Source organism: Cryptomeria japonica, chromosome 7, assembly GCF_030272615.1.
Source record: "Cryptomeria japonica chromosome 7, Sugi_1.0, whole genome shotgun sequence".
Lineage (NCBI taxonomy): Eukaryota > Viridiplantae > Streptophyta > Pinopsida > Cupressales > Cupressaceae > Cryptomeria > Cryptomeria japonica.
Window position 1 is genome coordinate 5,365,823 of NC_081411.1, and position 21,324 is coordinate 5,387,146.

A 21,324-nucleotide genomic window follows, 5' to 3' on the forward strand; every position below is an offset into this window, starting at 1 on the left:
ATGTCAAATTCACTTAGAATCATCACCCATTTGGCCAAGCGACCTGTCAATGCTGCTTTGCTGAGTAAATACTTGAGTGGATCAATCTTTGCAATGAGTTGTACCTTGTGTGTCAACAGATAGTGCCTCAGTTTAGTGGCTTCTAAGATTACTGCTAGGCAAGCTCGCTCAATAGGCGTGTAATTGAGTTCATAGCCCACCAGTGTGCGAGAGATATAGTAAATAGCACACTCTTTTCCTTCTGCATTATGTTGTGCCAGTAGCACACCCAATGTTGTACTTGTTGCTGAGATATAGAGCAATAATGGTCTACTTGGATCTGGTGGCATCAACAATGGTGGATTCATGAGATAGTCTTTAAGCACCTGAAATGCTTGCTGGCATCTGTCATCCCACTGAAAGCGGATGTTCTTGTGTAGCAGGTGTGTGAATGGGTGACACTTATCAGCCAATTGTGCAATGAATCTGCGGATAGATTGAAGCCGTCCTTGTAGTGTCCTTAGCTGACTGATATTCCTTGGAGGTGGCATGTCCATGATTGCCTTAACCTTTGCTGGATCGACCTCAATACCTTTGCTTGAGACAATGTATCCTAGAAGCTTCCCGGAGGTCACTCCAAAGACACATTTCTTTGGGTTGAGTCGAACATGGTATTGTTCCAGTCTATCAAAGATTTGATCAAAGATGTGAAGATGTCCTTCTCTAGTAAGTGATTTTGCTAGTAAATCATCCACATAATCTTCCATCATAGTATGCATCATGTCATGGAAGATGGTGGTCATTGCTCTTTGATAGGTTGCTCCTGCATTCTTTAGACCGAAAGGCATTACATTCCAGCAGTATGTGCCCCATGGACATGTGAAGGCTGTCTTATGTTGGTCCTCTGGTGCGATCTTTATTTGATTGTATCCTGAAAAGCCATCCATGAGTGAAAGCATGGCATGTCCTGCTATCAAATCTACTATGATGTCAATATTTGGTAGAGGGAAGTCATCCTTAGGACATGCTTTATTTAGATCTCTGAAGTCTGTACAAATGCGGATGCCCCCTTTTGGTTTGCCAACTGGCACAATATTGGAGATCCATTCTGCATAATCAATTGGTCTAATGAAACCAACATCTAGGAGTTTCTTGAGTTCTGTTCTGACTAGCACGGCAATCTGAGGATGCATCTTATGAAGCTTCTGCTTGATAGGTTTGGCTCCTTTTGCTACTGTGAGATGATGCATGACTAAATCAGGATCAAGCCCAGGCATGTCTGCATATGACCATGCAAAGTTGATCTGACGCTGTTGGAAGAACTCTATAAATTGAGGCTATTCCTCTGGAGTGAGAAGAGATGCCAGATGTATGATATGAGGGTTTTCAGGAGTCCCCACATTGTATTCTTTAGTCTCCTCAATGAGAATCGTCGATCGTTCTTGTTGTGTACTAGCAGGGAGAATGTCAAACCCTTCATCCTCAAGTGCCTCAGAGAGGTTTTCACCGTTGGATACGCTCTTTCTTTTTACTTTTGTTGGATCAAACAGTGCCACAGTGTGGTCCTCACTGGAAGATCCATGTTTTAATGTTATATTTTTGCAACTGAAGGGTTTGGCATCTGCCCCGAAGTATGCTGCGCTATTAAGTTCAATGGCGAATCCAACTTTGTGATCCCCGCTTGGTAGATTATCCCTTAATTCCAAAAAGTCAATGATAGCCTCATCAGTTTGGAAGAGGTCAAGACATGGGGGATTTGGTTGATTCCATTCGATGAGTTCAGGGTGGATAATGGGCATTACCTCATCGATTAAGTTAAGTTTGTTAGATGTATCAGTGAGGGTTAAGACAGTGTGGTGAAGGTCATTGATGGTACTCTCCCTGTCAGAATCCAGCGTAGGATGAGACGTAGGGTCTGTGGAAGATGTTTCCAGCTCAGGTACCCAAGTGGTTTTTATCTGTGCTTCTCCGTAAATAGGAATGTCTTTGCGTGGCGGAGGTGGTGATGTGTCTTCCTCATCTGAAGTGTTAAGCTGTACAGAATCAAATTCCCACTCATGTGAGTCGGTCTCTGAATCACTTTCCAGCATCCGATTGCTATACCATACTGGGATGTCGCTGGAGTTGAATACTGCAGGTGTGATTGGTTTATGTACCTTTGAGGTGATCGGTGCTGCAGGAACTGTGATGGGGTTTAAAGGTTTTGTCACTGGAAGTATCGACAGGGTTGATTTAGTGGCTTCTATTGGAACGGCTGGTGCCATAGATGCTGCTACGGGTTCCAATATAGTTGCTGCTATGAATGGTTTTATTGATGTGATGACTGCTGTGGATGGGATTACTAGTTCGATTGTTGGGATTTTTGGCACTGATGATGGTTGCGGTGGGTTTGTGAGCCTCGATGGGGCAGTGACAATATTGCTTGATGGTGCTTTGATTATGAAAGGTGTCCTCTTTACAGTAGGTGGGCAAAATGGTTTGCTAGGTTTTCCTTTAAATCTGAGTTTAGGAAGGATCTCTTTTTCAAAGCCTAGGCCTGTATTACCTTTGGGCTTGAACTCTGGCAGCAGCGGTTCATGTCGTCCTTGTTTGCAGTATCCCAAAGCACTCTGACCATCATATCCCATTCTTTGCATAATGAGGAGGCCTTTGCCATACTGTTCTGTAGGAAGTGTAACTCGCGGTATGTCAGTGGTGATGGGATCTTTATAGATCTAGTCCGCTAGGTCCTCATCTTGTGTTTCTTCCTCTTGACTCCTTCCAAGGACGAAAGGTGTCCAAGCACATGCTGGCGTGATTAGTCATTGCTGGAGTAACTGCTGTGGTTTACCATGTGTTTTAGGAGAAGTGGGCATTTGTCCCACACAAAAGAGTTGACTTAAGTTATATTCCCCGGGACCTTCCTCTGTGACTTTCATTTTAAGCTTTTCTTGCTTGGGTATAGGGGTGTTCAAACTGGCAAGAGAGGTGGGACTTACATATGATGTAGAGGAAATGGCTTCCCTATTATTAGGAACAGTAATTTCTGGTTGATGGCTGATATTATGGCAAAATGCAAAGGGATTTGCATCACCCAGGATTGTGATCTCTGCACCATTATGTGGGAACTTGATACATTGATGGTAGGTAGATGGAACGGCTTGCATGGCATGTATCCAAGGTCTTCCTAATAATAGATTATATGGTAGAGGAAGGTCCAGAACCTGACAAATTATGTGTTTTACCACAGGGCCCACTCGGATTGGTAGCACCACCACTCCTTTGGATGAACGCTCTGCATCATCATAGGCCTTGATGGTGATCTTCTTGCGAGGATCCACTGATTCTATTTCATATCCCAATGTTGTGACCAACTGTAGTGTACAAATGTTTAGGCCTGCTCCATTATCTATCAAGACTCGCTTGATCCTGTGTTGGTTGATAAAGCCTTCAATGTGTAGTGAAGTGTTATGAGGTTGTTGGAAGGAAGAGTTGTCACTTTCAGAAAAAGTGAGACAAGGTGATGACTTTAGATTTCCAACCATGGCTTGAAATTGGTCTGTGTTCAGGTTTGCAGGGACTGACGCCTCTTGGAGTGCTTGATCTAAGATTGTTTTATGAGATGGCGATAGGCGCAATAGTTCTAAAATTGATATGAGCGCAGGCGTTTTATCTAATTGTTCCACAAGATTATATTGCTTTGGGACGGAGGTGGTGCCCTGTGGAGCTGCCTTGATGGTGACCTTGCCACGACATGTAACAACATTGCAATTTGAGGTGGGATTTTTGAAGGTTATAGTTGCAATTTGTTCACTGGCATCATACAGGTGATTTACAGTGTAGTTATATGCAGCCTGCGTATAATCAGTGGTATCAGTGCCTCACCGGGAAGTGGAAGGACCCCTTTGATCTTGTGATGGAAGTGGATCCTTGAACATGAGATGATCATTATTGGTCGTTTTTGGGTCATGTCCTTCAATTTCAATTTCTCCTCGATCAATAAGATCCTGAATGAGATCCTTCAATCGGTGACAATTACTTGTCTTGTGTCCTCGTCCTTGATGGAACTCACAGTGTTCAGTATCTCTCCACCATGCTGGTTTGACCTGAGGCTCATAGTTGGATAGTTTAGGTAGAGTGACCAAATTCTGAGAAAGGAGTTCTCGCAACACTGTTTCAATGGGTTCCCCTAAGGGAGTGTATGTGCGTTTTTGTTTTTGTGGACGAGGTCTTGGTTCATCATGAGATGTGATGCGACCTTGATTAGGAGGAACATTTGTGTTTTCTGAGGTGGAGGATTTTGTCCTGCAAACCAAACCACAGGTTGTGCATTTTGGATAGTTCGAGCATCCACAACCCCATCGTTGATGATATTTTTATTCTTGTTCCAGAAGTTTGGTTTATCACTATTGAAGCATGGGCGAGGACCATCTTTTGGTTCATTAAAGATTTTGATGAGTCCTTTCTTGATGAGTGCCCTTTCACATTTTATACCCTTGGTGATCATATCGTTAAAGGAGTCTGTGTCTTTGACATCCAGGTGAAATTCCATTTCTTCGTTTAAGTTGGAAATGAAAATTTCCACTAGTTCTCATTCAGGTAACTGAAGAGAACGTCTGCTAGACATTTGGCGCCATCGTTGCAGGAATACTGAGAATAATTCCCCTGGTTTTTGTTTGGTGTTGCATAGATCAGCCATGGTGATGTCGCGTTCAATGTTATGAGAGTAATGAGATAGGAACTTCTGGATGAGTTCCTCAAATGTTCTAATGCCACCTGGTAGTCGAGAAAACCATGATGTGGTGGTTCCTCCCAAGCTTTGGGGAAAAAGGCACATTAGGTATGTGTCCTCATAAGCCACTTCAAGACAAGCAGAATGAAATTCTCGGACATGATCACGGGGATCCCCCTTTCCTCTATATTTTTCAAATTTGGGTGTTTCGAACCCGCGTGGAAAGGGTGGCATATAAAGATTCCTATCAAAAGGATAGGGACAGATGTCTTTAAGTGAGAATTGATTGGTCTTAACACCACTATGAAGTTGTTGGGTGAGATTCTTGACTTGTTGCTGCAACATCTCTATTTCATTGGGAGGAGGAGGTGGTGGGTTACCTCGAGGAATGTTATATCTGATGTGATTTCTACCCCTTTCCTTCTCATGGCGACTTTGTCTTTCTGATGCTTGTCTTAATTGGGCAAGATCAAAGTCCGAGGGGAGTTTGGCTCCTTCTTGAGCGAGTTTTAAGAAGTGAGCATCCGCATTGCTTCTTAATATTTCATCAAATAATCTGTTGAAGTGAGGGTTATGCTGAGCCCTTTCGATTGTTGAAGGAGTGGGAGTACTTGGGTTTTCATCAGTTACAGTTCCTCCAAGTGCTTCTTGAAATTCATTGAGGTTGTCTTCTTCTTCCTCAATTTCTATTTCTCGTTGCCTTGATCGCGATCGGGTTTGAGCCATTTTGTTTGTAAGTTTGTGTTGAAGTTGATTGAAGATGATGATGAGTTATTGATGAAAGATTGATGATTGGTGATTTGTATTGTATGGGGATCTCTAGCACTTTAAGGTAGATGTAACCGAAATTCCTTCTTTGAATTGCTTGTTTGTTTTGAGGAGTTTGGATGTGATAAGGTGTAGAGAAATTTGAGATGTGTTACAGATTTTGACTACCTAGCAATGAGAGAATTCACTCATGAACTAGTTTTAACCTGCGTAGATGTGTCTCTTAGGATGAGCTTATCCTAGATGTAGAAACAATCTAAAAAGTGATGTGATGTGTTTGATTTCAAGCAATATCTAAAAGAGAACTTGGGACAAGAACCTCTTAATGTTTTGAGAGTTGGGACGGATTGATGATGAAGTGATGATGTATGAGTGAGATGATGGATGAAAATGTTTTCAACTTCAATAAAAACTTTGTGTTACAAATGGGACAAACTCTATCTCTTCCCTTTCGGGCATTGGTGGCACTTCTCGAGCTGTGTTGTAGGTGATACAGATGTTTGGGAAGAAGTTGGGATTAATCTTTCCTCCTTGATTTTTGTGATAACTCAGAGCTCTATATTGCATAAAAGCTCTGCTGTTCAATGATTCGGAATCAAATCCGTTTGTTTTACCTTGAAGATAGAGACGCATGCGATGTAGAAAGACTCTATGTGAGACAAAGATTTGTCTATTGAGATAGAAGAATTTCCTCCTTTTGATCAAAGCCTTTGAGCTTAATGGTCTCCTTCTTAAGTTGATATTCTGATGACACTTCTTCTTTCGCAAGATGTGAAGAATGGTCATAAAATTTGACTCTTTGTTGTTTGTACTTTGTTTTTGATGTGTTTGGTTGTTTTTGAGAAATGTTGGATGAGTACTTTGTTTTTGAAAGTGATTTGCTGATTTTTCTCTGACAAGAAAACAAAGCAAGCACATAAACACAAGAATGTTGCCCCCAAAGGCACAAATGAGTATGGGTCTAGATCAACCCAATCTTTGGACTTGTATATGACCCTTCCTTTAGATTTATTTTAAAGTGTATTTCCAAAGCCTGAAGTCGGCTCAATTTGCACTAGGTCTGTAAAACGAACACACTTCAAACACTTTTTATCCCTAAGGTCAAATGGCCAGTTGTGATAAATTTAGCCCACATCTTGATATTTCTTCGACTTTGGTACTACATACCTTATGAATCCCGCCGTGGCAGGTAAGGATGTGATATACTAAGTCTTGCACGAGCATAACAAATAGATGATCCCTATGATGGGGGAGTCACCACTTTTATCAAGCCACAAGTGACTTTTCAAAAAGCTATGTTTCTACTCAAGGAAATATGTATGGTGAGTATCTTGGGAGAAAAATCATCTATGCTCTTGCACTAAATTGTATCTCAAATATCCTCAATCAATAGAACGGGTGGGCTACTACTTAAAGGTGTTTAGTCATGTTCGATATTTTTGGACATAAGTTCATTCTGCAGTGACTCACTTAAGAGCCTTGTAACTGGTGGTGGGGCCCATTTGTCCTTTCGGCCAGTTACACTGTAGGAACAGCTATACCCAAGGCTACAGCTTTCACTCTCACCTGATTTCTATAGCGGCTCGAAGGATTTACCGCTCGAGGTCGTTCCCAAGAGTATCGATCCCTTGGCAGGCCTCTCTTAAAAAGATAAAATTTGAGCATTACTAACACTTTTCTCTTGCACCTAGGACCACGAGAGCCAAGGGAGAGGATAGTGTGTGTTAGAGGTAGGACCACTCAACCAACTCTTTGCACAAGTGTGCCAAGCACGAAAAACACTTGTTCTTTTTAATCTATCATTGCAATGTGATCTAACTATTTGGAGATGTTGCTCCAACAATCATGGTGTTCTTTTTAATTTTCAAAGACAATTGTTTGAGTAAACTAGAATTTGAAAATCCTGGTCAACTTAATGAAAAACACGTTTGCATGAAGTAAAATTGCTTTGAAAATGAGACAAGTTGATTGTGAATTTTATTTGCACCAAAAATGGAAGTGTGGATTGTAAGTTTTATCTTGATGCAAGAAATAAAATTTGCCTTGTTGATTTTAAGCACCAAAAGAATTTGTTCCTAACTTTGCAAAAAAAAATTTGCGTGTTTGTTTTTGTGATTCTTTTTAACTTTGAACAAGTGTGATTCTTTTTTAGAGCTCCAAACGAAAGATATGGTTCTTTTTAAAACTCCAAATGAAAGTGTAGTTGATTTTAACCCAAAAGGAAAATGAATTTATTTTATCCTAACTTGAAAGACAAAGTTAGCAATATGGACAAATTTATTTCCTAAGCTAAAATTGCTAAAAATAATGCTATTGTAGGGGTTAGTTAAAACCTGCACAAAAGATAATTAGTTAGAAAAATCTGCATGTTTTGGTGGGCTTCTACAAGCCTAAAATTTTTGGTTTTCGGTTACAAGGAATTTTCTTAGAACTCTTTGTTACAATAGCTCTACTCTGTGTGAAAACAGAAGTGCTATTTAACATGAAAGAGCAACATTATAGACAATAGCGTTAAAGTATCAATTTGTGAAGGTGCTAAATTGAGAAGAAAAATGCAAGAGAATGACCTGTGTGTCAATTAAAACATTCAAAAGTTAGTAGTCTTCAAAATGATTGCTCTTTGATTCACGTCGGGTTCACCAAATGATGTCATGGAAATGGGGACAAGGCAACAACAAAGTTCAATGTTAATAAGTTAGTTTCAACCATAAAAACAAAACAAAGAACTAAAAACCATTCCAAACATATCAAGAGAGATTTCAAAAAGCATGAAAGAAGTTTAACAAAATAAAAGAAAGGAGAAGAGCCTCCCTAAGATGCTTCCATGATGCCTTTTGATGCTTCTCCCTTGTTTCTCTCCTCTCCAAGTCCCAAATGAGTGTAGCTCTCAGCTTTTAGCACTAGCCATGGATGCCATATGGAGATTCAAGATGGTTGAATATGATAAGCAAATACTATGCAAGAGTAGATAGTGATGCTATGAAAAATCTCTATGCTAATGCTAGTATAACAACAATACTCTAAAATGCTTCCTTCTTTGCTTGAGGAGAAGGGTTCTATTTATAGAAGAAATGGGGAAATGAAGGGTTAAGATTGAATGGTTTAATCAAGGGCCAAGCTTGAAAGTTGGGGATCCATGTGCACAATTGGCACCAATAAAATGGTGACAAGTGTCAACATAGGATTGGGTTGAGAGAAGAGGTTGGAGGCATTAGAGGCCTGAGAAGACCTCATGGTTATCTAGAAGGTAAGGGTCAAGTCTAAATTAAGATTACCCATTGGATTAAGAGTTAATCCAAGGATAAACCTTTGTGCAAATGATTAAGAGATAATCATGGTGAAAGCATTAAAGGCTTGATGAGACCTTTGGGTTGGGTAGAGGTTGAGTCAAAACAAATGTTTTAACCATGTGGGAGGGTTTGAGGTAACCATTAATGGTTATTGGAGACTTTGGGGATTAAGTGGTTGAAGGTTGAAAGCCTTCAAAGGTTATCTAAGACTTTGAGGGTTAATTTGTTGAACACACAAAGCATTAATTGCTTTTCAAAGACTTTGGAGTCTTTGAGAAGTGACTCCAATTTGCTTAGGAATGTGACAATATTTAGGGGATGGATTAGGCTAATTAGGAAGGGTTTAGAAGAATCTAGAAGGGGTTTAGGCATACAAGTGGATTTTTTAGGAAAATGCAAGTGGGAGAAATTTTGGTATTTTCAATTAAAATAAAATCATTTATTTCAATTAAATGGTGTAATTTGCATTTGGATAAATATTCAAATAAATATTAATTTATTTAAATGAGAAAAATGAAGATAAAGCATTAAAATGCTTGAAGACTTTGAGGGAAACCATTAAAGGCTTGAAGACTTTAAGGAAAACCATTAAAGTCTTAAGAAGATTATAGAAGGAAGCCATCAAGTTTGAAGACTTTAAAGCCATCAAGTTTGAATACTTTAAGGGAAACCATTAAAGGTTTCAAGTGGGTGAGGATAAATAGGATTTTAAATAAATAATTTATTTAAAATAGTTGTGCAACTTGCTTTTGTAGGAAAATACAAGTGGGTGGAGGATAAAGGTGATTTAAATAAATTATTTATTTAAAATAATTGTGCAACTTGTATTTGTAGGAAAATGCAAGTGGGTGGAGGATAAAGGTGATTTTAAATAAATGATTTATTTATTTAAATGTGAGAGGTGGGATTTTGGGGGTTTTAAATAAATATTAATTTATTTAAATGTGAGAGAAGATTTAATTAAATAAATATGATTTATTTATTTAATTAATGGTATGAATTTGGTTAAGTGAATTAAATCAAATAAATTGAATAATTTATTTAATTAATAGGAGAAGAGGGTTAAGATGAATTAATTAAATATTAATTTAATTAATTATTAATTGATGGTTAAATAATCAAATAAATATTAAATATTCATTTAATTAAGTGGACAGATTTATGTGACTACATTTACAATTTCAAAAATGGTAACTATTTTTCGAACGACAAAACACAGATAAGCAGCATCTCGTACGAGTCAGGAATGGCTCTCGTATGAGAAAATAGCCTCAAATGACACTTTATTGGACTCCGCATGACAAAATGGTCTTCTAACTAACCTCTCATATGACACAAGGGTGAATCCAATGCAACAAATATAATGGCCTCAAATGATGAAAGAAAAATTGCCAGTTTCTCATATGAGACAGGATCCTATCTCGCACGATAAACCGTGACACTTGACCCAAAACCCATGAAAAACCTGAAAAATGCATCAAAAAATTCAAAGTTGAAAATATAAACAGGCTTAAGATCGATCACTTACCACTGGCTCATAGTTTCGGGGTCGATTATGTCTTCTCTGGTGCTCGAATTGATGCTAATAAGTAGGGAACACCATTTTCTTCGCAGAAGGGTTTTTCAAATTTTCAAACTTGGAGGGTTAAAATGAATTGAAAATGACACTTTTGTCTCATATATAGCCAAAAACCTAATTTTTCAACTTGCTCCGATGGACACAAAAATTGTATCCATGGCTAATGTGCCTACTCTGATTCCATTTTTGGGATCAAAATCAAAATTCAAGATCATCTTGCTAGTCAATTTCACAATTTTGGACCACTTACCGCTCTTTTCATCAAATGCTTATTCTGTCTTCAAGTTGCGCTCAATTTCTCAACAATCAACACTAACTATCAAATTCAAATTTATAAATCAATTTTGCAATCAATTCAATCTTCAAAATTCTTCAAAATCACTTCACACTCAAATGACTACTCATCATTCAAAATTGCCTAAAATCAACTACCCTCACTATCTTTCAATTTCGCTCCCGAGGGGGCATACTTGCGACCTTATGACCTCACCTCTTTCAAGTGGAGAAAATTTTTCAAATCTTCATCAAAAGTCAAGCAAAATCTTTTCAACCAAAGAAAATCAAGACCTTATTGCTAAGGGGAATCTCAGCTTCATCACTTCACATAAAGTTGAGATCTCTCGATCATCTGAATCGAATCAATCGCTAGGGGCATATTAGTTTCATCACTTCAAATCAAGCTGATATTTGTCTTCATTTGAATTAATCTCTTGACATTAATCAGTTTCATTACTTCAAATCAAGCTGATTATTCGTTTAAATTCAATCAAAAGTTTAAAGAGTATCTTTGATCACTCTCAATCTAAGCAGGTGTTCAGTATTCGTTTCTTGATCAAGCTGAACAGTTCATTCTACGCTCATCGTGTTTTGATCAATCAAGTTCAAGATCAATTTTTATCATCACTCACTGCATCTAAGTTCAATCAAGTTCTAGATCAGTAAGATCCGCTTCTTGATCAGTCAAGTTCAAGTTTGGTATCTTTGTTTCCTATCATTCCTCAGTTCAATCAAGTTTGGGATCGGTATCGCTTTAATTAGGCTTCATTCAGCTTTGTCGCTTCGAATCAAGTTAATGCCTCGCTTTACCTAGTTCATGATCAATCAAGTTCAGAATTGGCATCTCCTAGACATCCCACATTCTTTGAATCAACGCGCTGCTTGCACATTAATTCAAAGAGGAGCAAATGTAATACCCTAAAATTGGTCATCTAAACCATGGGCCCCTAATCTCAACAACATCACCAAGGTCCTAACCAAAAGGCAATTAAATCAATCTTGATCACATGATTAATTCTTCAATTATCAAATATCACATGGCAAAATCAATTACTCAATATTAATTAAATATCTATTTAATTAATTGAATTATTCCAAGAATATTCATTTTGATCAATTATCCTATTTTAATTTATTAAATATCTTTGCATATTTAATTAATTAATAAATTTGCCATTCAATCATGCAAAAAAGAATTAATTTACTACAAAAAGAAGAATTTATTACAACACAAAGAGTTGAATTGAAAATTAAATAAAAGAATTGAATTGAGAGATAAATCAAACTTGAGATATTATTTCTTTTTCTAAATTGAGAACTTGAAATCAAAAAAAGCAATTAATTGAATTATTGAAGTATTCTCTTAAATTGGAACTCAAAGCTTTTCAGAAAAAAGAAGTTTAGTTGCAATAAAAAGATCTTTTTCTTGAATAAAACAAAGAATTATCTATTTTTATCACAAATGCATGGAATTAATTTAATATTATTTTCCAATGCAACGTGAACTTCTAATTTGAATGCATTTCAATTAAACTATAATTGGAATCTATCTCAAGGTTAACTCAACTTAATTTCTCAAATATCTCAATTAATTCTAAATTGAGCTTTTTCATCATCTCTCTTGTGATTCTCTATAAATTAACTCTTCAGATCTCATTCCAATTCACCCCTGAGATTTTTGAGAAGACATCATTATTATACTGATTTTTCTCTGGAGTCATTGATATATTGTTCTTTTTTAGATTATTTGCATCCATCATTGCTTGAATTGATTTTTTCTTGAATTATTCATTATTGCTTGCATCCATATAGCTTAATATCATATAGATTAAATCCTTCGTCTTGGTGTAGTCTAGTCACTAGTATTGCTTATAAAAATCTGAGAGCAATCTTATACTCACATCATTTAGAAGGCAATTGGTCAATTTGTCATGGTTTTCTTATTAATGCTTATATCTAACTAACCATGCATATAATGACAAAATTGAAGTGTTGTGTATTGCAGATATAGCTCCTTATTCCAATTTTCACACACACATTTATGGCACCCACCATGGGGCGCGAGACTACATTTTTCGGCCTCCAAGATTGATTTTTTTTATTTTTTATTTTTCAGGTATTTTGACTTTTCGGATTTTCGATCGTATAGCCTCTACGTCATCTCATATGAGAATTTTTACAGGCTGAAACGACAAACTACAGGTGTCGCATGAATTGAAAAATCCTATCGTACGAGTAGATATTCTGTCAAACGAGCAAAGATCCTCTGTCATACGAGCAAACATCATCAACGATCTTATCTCGTGCAATACTGAATCCTATCTCGTAGGAGTCGAGACTCTATCGTATGATTCTGTATTTTCTGGTAAAGGGCAAATTTCATGATTTTATCATTTTTTTTATTATTCTAACGACTGACCCTAACTGTTTATCTATTTGTCTCAGAATTTTTCACAGCGTAACTAGTTTTTGTACAACGCTTGTCGAAGAATATGTTTGTTGCACAAAGACAATATGACTACTGATTCATTGTCTTTGTAGGTTGCCTAAGGAGAATCCACTAAACATCATGTATTCTTTAAATTCATTTTTTAGGCACCTAATTGCTATCTGGTTAATGAACAAATTTTGTCTTTCGTGTTTTAGAAAAATCTGAGAGGTAGGAGAGTATTCTCTTGTCTTCTTTTAGACAATCAAAAATCTAGACCCTTGAAGTGCTTTCTTAAGATTGATTGCAACATCTTTAGCAAGCCGCCCTCCCGAGGAGCTAATAACTCTATAGCCTTTAGGGCCTATGAGAGGGGAACGACTTAAGTGGGAATGCCTAGACGCCAAGTACTCCAACCCACTATAAAATAAATGTGATTTGATGAAAATCAAGTCAACTACAGTGCTCGGGAATAGCTCTCCTCTGTACCTTCGAGTATATTAAACCTTGGTTTTCAAGGCTGGGAGACCTCTTAATTGAGTTTATACCTCGATGCGCTGAATGGACCCCTTACTAAATCCAATTAAAATTAGAAGCTACTCATTTCACCTCCGAAAGGGAGATAATCTTTGTGCAAGAGAGATAGTAACTCTCCCAAGATACTTCTCATTTCATGCCCCCATTAGCATTTGGAGTCGGATAATATGGCATTGAGAATCCATTGCATGAGACTTAGTAGCTGTATTCTGATTAGCTATTGGGTGTGTACCTGAGTCTACAAGAAAAGGTTTTCTTTCCTCACCAAATTCCTTTGAGTTACTATACATACTACCTATTTTCTATGTTTTCACCCCTAAAACAAAAATTGGAATACCAAAATTGGAGAAGACAAGAAACAACTCAATGATTTGAAACTCTGTCCATGTCAGAAACTAGTCCATCCTAAGTCAAAACTTTGTCCATGTCAGAAACTAGTCCATCCTAAGTCAAAACTCTATCCATGTCAGAAACTTGTCCATCCTAAGTCAAGATTTTGTCCAAAATCAGTCAATTCTAGTCAAGAAATTAGGCCATCTCAGAATTTGTCATACTTATTTGCCATACTCAGTAGTCAGAAAACTCATAATTTTTGGCCTCTGCCCTATGAAAAGTCATATGTGTCTGCTAATTTATCATACTGCACTAGTCTTGTGTCGTACGAGTTTACTGATTTATCGTCCTATAGCAGATTCTCTGTCGTACAAGTCTACATCATTTATCGTCCTGTTCTATATCCTGTCTCGTACGAGATAGAATTGACCTCAATTTTTTCTCATCCTGCACATCCCCATCAATCGTATGGTATAAGGCAGCAACTCGTACGAAATAGAACTTTTGTCATCCTATAACTGATAAATTGTCATCTGGTTCAGAAAACCCAATCGTATGAGTCTCTGGTTTTGTCAGACAGAATAGTCAAACTTGCCAAAAAAACAATCTATAGTGAACATAATACTGGTTACCATTTTTCTGAGCATAAAATAGATCAAGATAGTGTACCTTTGCCTATTTTATTGCACAATTTGGGCGATCACCCTTCAACTAGTTCAAATCAAACTACCTATCAAACTCAAGTCACTTAGATAACGTCTTACATAGGATATATCGTTCCTGAATCAGACTGAATCTTAGTTACTATTTTAGAATCAACCTAGGTAAACATCTTATACAGGATAGATCTTTCCTGAAACCAGACTAAATCTCAGTTGTTTCTCTCAAACAATACTTTAAACCGAACAAACTAGCACTGAAATTGATCTTGACCTTTGCATCAAAAACAAGCTTTGGATCACACTAATCTATAAAGGTGCCTAGACAAACCAGGAGTTCCAGTAAGAAAGAAGTCAAACACAAGGAACCAGTCTTCACATACCAGCATAATTCATTTTATAAGGAAGACCCACTTACTGACATACCTTTGTCATTAGAAATTCCAGTTTTTGAAAAACCTCGACCTCCTCCTGTATATGAGATGGTATATGGCAATAAAAATGAGGACAAAACTAATATTCATGGAAGTGATGATTCCTCCTCCAGTGACGCTGATCAAGATGCCGAACCTTCTAAAAAAGAAATTCTTGACTTGCAAAAGGACAAAGACTTTAGAAAAGTGATGAATGCTATCCTAGCTAGAAAGAAGGAAGACTATATCTTAGAATTAGCAAGACAAGGTGCCAAAATTCCTGTTGGATATGATGTTCAGACACTTGTCACTAAGAAGGAGGATTCACCTATCCTCGCAGTACACAAACAACTACTAGCCTTGAAAACTAAGATCACGGAATTGAAGAATAAAGATAAATCCCCAAAGCAATATTTCCTGGAGACAATATTCCCATTTCCATTTGACAAGAATTTATACATACCTCCATTTCCTTCATGAAATGAAATCCTTAAATTTGACAAATATGACGGTATCTCAGATCCCCAAGATCATGTCAGAGAGTTTTGTGCTGCCTGTATGGAATTCATCCATGATCACACCTATCTCATGTGTCTTTTCCCTAGGAGTCTGGGAGGACAAGCCATGGAATGGTTCTCAAGTCTACCTCAAGGAATAAAATCATTTGAAGAGCTAGTCCAACTATTCTTGCAACAATACTCATACAACATTTGACATCCTATGACTATGATCGATCTTTGCAATACTAAACAGAAGACGGGAGAACCTTTTCTCACTTTCCTCCAGTGTTGGAGAAGGATGTTCTCTAGGTATCCATGACCTATCCCAGACTTTGAGAAAATGGATATATTTGTCAATAACTTGGTATTAAAACTGAAATATAGTATCCAAATGCAAGTACACCCATCATTTAATAGGATGGTAGACAATGCCATTCGAATGAAAGATGTGCTTATCAAAAAGGGGGATATTTCACTTTGGAAGGAAACACAATCAGGATCTAGCTCTAAAGAGAAGAGCAAGTATTGTAAATTTGGCAAGGACAACAACAAGAATGTTGTTAATGATGGAGTAGTAGATACTGTAAAGACTACCTCACAACCCACAATATTTAACTCAGCTTGTGGTATACAAGCACTCAAGGCTGTTGAAACTTCAACAAAGAATACTCCTAAGAAAAAAGAATGGTTCCAAGAGAAACCTTGGCTCTCTAAACCTAAGTGTGATTTCACTCCTCTCAAAGAATCATATGAATCCACTTTTAAGACTCTATTGGCAAACAACCTGATAACGCTACCAGATAACTCCAAACCATATGATCCAAAAGTTAAACCAAGATGGTGGAGAGAAAATGAATACTGTGATTTTCATCGGAATAAGGGTCATAACATAAACAATTGTATGAAACTAAAACATTAGATTCAAGATCTCATAGACGCTAGTAAAATCATTGGTAGAAATCACCTGACCAATGCTAATCACAAAGCATTCAAAGATCCTTTACTTGTCTACGAACAAAGTGATTCATCAAAGACCAAAGGAGGTGCTAAAGTCAACTATACTTATACTAGTAATGACAATGTTATTAACATGCTTGAACCTTCACACTCGGAATATTGCAATGTGATTATAGTTCATGATTATCCAAATGAATCACGATATGCAAGAGCTCTGACCCGATCTCAAAAGAAAGTCACTCTCCAAGGGGCTAGTTCTTCCACTCCAGCTCAAGAAACATCAAACCGAACAGCCTTACCAAATAAACAAAAAGAATCAACCTTCAACAAATTTAAAAAGTTAACTTCATCATCATCCTCTGGATATAGCGTAGTTGAACAGTTAAAAAGGACAAATGCTCAAATTTCAATTTTTGAATTGCTACAACTCTCATCTGCTCACAAGGAAATCCTAGACAAAACATTGCTCACTACAAACGTTCCAAAAGATTTAGACATTGATCGATTTCAGTCTATGGTGGGTCATCTGACTTCACCTCACTATTTGACCTTCTCTAAAGAAGATGACAATTCATTAAATCATCCACATAACCAGCCATTGCATATTGAGGCCATGATCCACAAACATAGAGTCAAATGTGTTTTGATAGATGGAGGCGAGGGGTTGAATATTTGTACTTACCATCTGCTCACACAACTAGGATTCTTTGAAAATGTCATTGATCCAAGCAAGAAAATAACAATTAAAGCCTATGATGAGGAAGAAAGGACCTCCAAAGGTTTGGTATCATTACCAATTAGAGTGGGACGGGTAGAGAGAGAGGTCCTTTTCCAAGTTCTTGATATTCCATTGTCATACAATATTTTACTGGGCAAGCCGTGGATTCATGAAATGAAGGCAGTACCATCAACATATCACCAATGCTTAAAGTTTCCTTATAACGGAGCTGAAGTTAGTATTCCCATGGATACAAATATCATCTATAATGCATTGACAAAAGGTGCAGATACTTTTGTACCTCATAATAGGGTGGCCTCTCCAAATGAAGATCTAGAAACATTGATGAAAGACTTAGAAAAGAGATTGAAGATTACAGATACCGGCATGGATGGCTATAAGATAAAACTAGTACTATCATTAGTTTCTCTCCCTCCATTGCCAAAATAGTTGGGCAAGCCATCAGAGGCTATGAGAACACAAATTCCAGCTCCGAATACTATATATGATGGTCTCTTTGTACAGTCTTCTACCTCCTTGGCCAATGAAATAGAAGAGGATGTTGTGCTTAACTGGCTCTTTAAGGAGGATAGTCAAAATGAGGAGGTACGACACTGTGAGATTTCCTCAAAAAAATATGGTCCTGGCTATAAAATGATTCAACGTATGGGATACTTAGGTACTAGTCCTCTGGGTAAACAAAAAGAAGGTATTACTGAACCAATTTAGCTACAAACCAAATCTACAAATGATAAGGCTGGACTCGGATATAATCTGAAAAAGACATCAGACCAAAAACATGTTTCTAAGTCTAAGTGCTCGAAAAAGATATTGCCTCTAACACTACATGAAGCAGACACTAAACAAACCAAAGTAGAGTGTAGAGAAGAGAAAGAGGAAGCAACAGTCAAGGAAAAAGAAATAGTCAGTGCTCAGGCTTCGATGGTATTAGCTACGATAATACAAGAAGTTGAGGCTCCTGAGGATATAAGAGATGAAGTGGTAAGAATCAAAGAATTGTTTGCACCATTAAAAGTTCTAGTCACATATACTGGCAGACAACAAGTAGATGATTCAAAGATTGATTTAAACGAGTATGAATGGGGTCCTAACTACCTTTCAGACACATCCACTATAGAAACTCCAGAAGAATCTAGTGGTGTCATAGATGATACTCAAGAGCTGATGCACATAAAAATAGAGAAGGAAATACAAGAAATTAGACAAAAGAGGCAAGCAAATTATGAACAAGGACTAAAAGAAGGAAGAATACCAGAAAGCTTCTCATCTATGTGCCCGTATCCTAAAACAAAACAAATTAGGTATAGCACTACACAAGAAGAGCTAGAAGCTACACAAAATGAACCAGCTATCAGTCCAGAAGAAGCCGAATGGAGTAGATGAGAACAAATTACCGAAACAATAAAATCATGTCAACAGGTGTGTTAGATACATATGACAAATGAACCACAACATGAAGGAATTTGTAGCATTAAAGATGTTGGCATTGATACCATACATATGCTTACTAAATCACCTGAACGAGCCTTGGAAACTTTATCTGATGACTCTGATGACAGTCCTATTCAAGATGATATCCACTCAGCCTCAAATTTTGAATCATCTGATACAAACAATGAAAAGTTGTCTACTAGTCTTATTGCTGTTAAACCACGGTATGAAGTCTAGTCTAGCGTAGTAAACAACGTTACAAGTATGTCTATTGGATTAGATCAATTAAATATCAATGTGAACTCTAATAATCACAATTTGACTTTTCCTGGTCTTGAGACACTTGCGCAAGGTATACTTCTAGAACTCAACTTTTTGATTCACAGCTATGATCACAATACTGTGAATGCTCTCGAACCTATCCAAAATTTATCCTTAGTATATCCCGAATTGATTGACTGTACTTTACAAAACCAACCCATGAATATACCTACTTTTGCCAATGATTATATATTATCCTATTATCTCAATGTAGTCGAACCTATAGACTCTTCAACTAGTGAACATAGTGAAAATATGACTGAAGCGCGTATCAAGTATCTTAGTCACAAAAACAAGAAAAATAAAAATAAAAGATCTGATGGCGAAAACCACATTGTGGCGGTGTCAGAATCTAAAAAAGAGAAAATAAAGGATGTACCTAAAGGTGAAAACCTCTTTGAGGTGCCTAAAGGTGAGATGCTTGATATACTGCCAAGTCATTTTCAGGAAAGATCCTCCATATTGATCGAGCCAACTTAGCCAGTGAACATCGAGAGTCAAGAGACACCACAAATCATTCACTTAGCTCAATCACTATTAGAAGAGGAATTGAAGGATTTCACTTAGCTGTTCTCAAAAAAGAAAATAAATTTTGCATGGACGTATTCTGATATGTCAGGCTTGGATCCTGATCTCATTATGCACCATCTCTCAATCACACCAGGAGTAAAACCAGTTAAGCAAAAACTCCGTAAGATGCACCCACATGTGGCACTATTAGTCAAAGCTGAATTCATTAGAGCAATAGATTATGCTGAATGGATTTCCAACATAGTACCTATGTCAAAGGTAGATAAATCTATCAGATTTTGTACAGACTTTCAAGATCTCAACAAAGCATGTCCAAAAGAAGACTTTCCATTGCCAAATATTGATATGATAGTTGACATGACAGCTGGATATGGGAAGTACTCACTAATGGACGGATTCTCTGGATATAATCAAATCAAAATAGCTCCTGGAGATCAAGAAAAGATGGCTTTCACCTATGCATGGGGAACCTTTTGCTGGAACGTCATGCCATTTGGGCTAAAGAACGCAGGAGCGACCTATCAAAGAGCAGTTACAACTATCTTTCATGACATGATGCAGAAGAATATGGAAGATTATGTTGATGACACCTTAGTGAAGACTATGAAAAGATCAACGCATATTCAAGAGTTAGGTCCTATACTTGACAAAATGGAAAAGTTTAAACTTTGATTAAATCTAAAAAAGTGTGCATTCGGAGTGACGTCTGGTAAACTACTTGGATACATCATTTCAAAAAAAGGAATCAAAGTTGATCCTGAGAAAGTCCAAGCCATAATGGAAATGCCACCTCCAAAGAATATCAGTCAAATGAGAAGTCTACAGGGACGTCTCCAATCCATTAGAAGGTTCATTTGTCAGCTAGCAGACAAGACTCAACCTTTCATGAAGGTACTAAGGAAAGGTGTATTATATAATTGGGATCAAGAATGTGAGCAACATCTTTAGAAAATCAAAGAGTACCTATCTAATCCACCAATCTTAATGTCACCTATTCAGGGTAAACCACTAATCTTATATATATCAGCAACTGATTCATCACTGGGAGCACTTCTAGTGCAATAGGATGACAACAAAAAGGAAAGAGCTATCTATTACATTAGCAGGACATTGGTGTCTTATGAAATGAACAACTGTATAATAGAAAAAGCATGCTTAGCATTGGTCTTTGCATCACAAAAACTAAGACACTACATGCTAGCACACTCAATCAAGTTGGTGGCTAAAATTGATCCACTCAAGTATCTTCTTAGCAAGGCAACACTCATAGGAAGATTGGCAAAATGGGTCATGATCCTTACGGAATTTGACATTGAATATGTGGAACGTAAATCCATAAAGGGACAAGTAATTGCCGATCAACTTGTTGAAGCTCCGATTGAATACTCTCAACCTCTACACATCGAGTTCCCAGATGAATCAATAATGCATCTTACTCAACAACCCTGGAAGATGTTCTTCGATGGGTCCTTTACTCAAAATGGTTCAGGTGCTGGCATATTATTTATTACTCCTCAAAAGTATTCCATCCCAAAATCTTACAAGATTTTATTTCCCTGTACAAACAATATTGCAGAATATGAAGCCTTGGTAAATGGGTTAAAGCTAGCCATTGAATGGAAGGTTGCTAAATTGCATATTTATGGAGATTCTCAACTGGTAGTCAATCAAATCAATGATACATACTAGACTCGAGATGAGAAGTTGATGCCTTACAAGAGAATGGTGGATGATCTCAAGAAGTACTTTGCTTTTGTTTCATTCTAGCAAATTCCAAGGTCTACTAACAGAGCAGCAAATACTATGGCCACCCTCGCATCTATACCTGAGTTACAAGAGTTTAATGCTCGCTTTGAATTGCTGGTGGAAGAG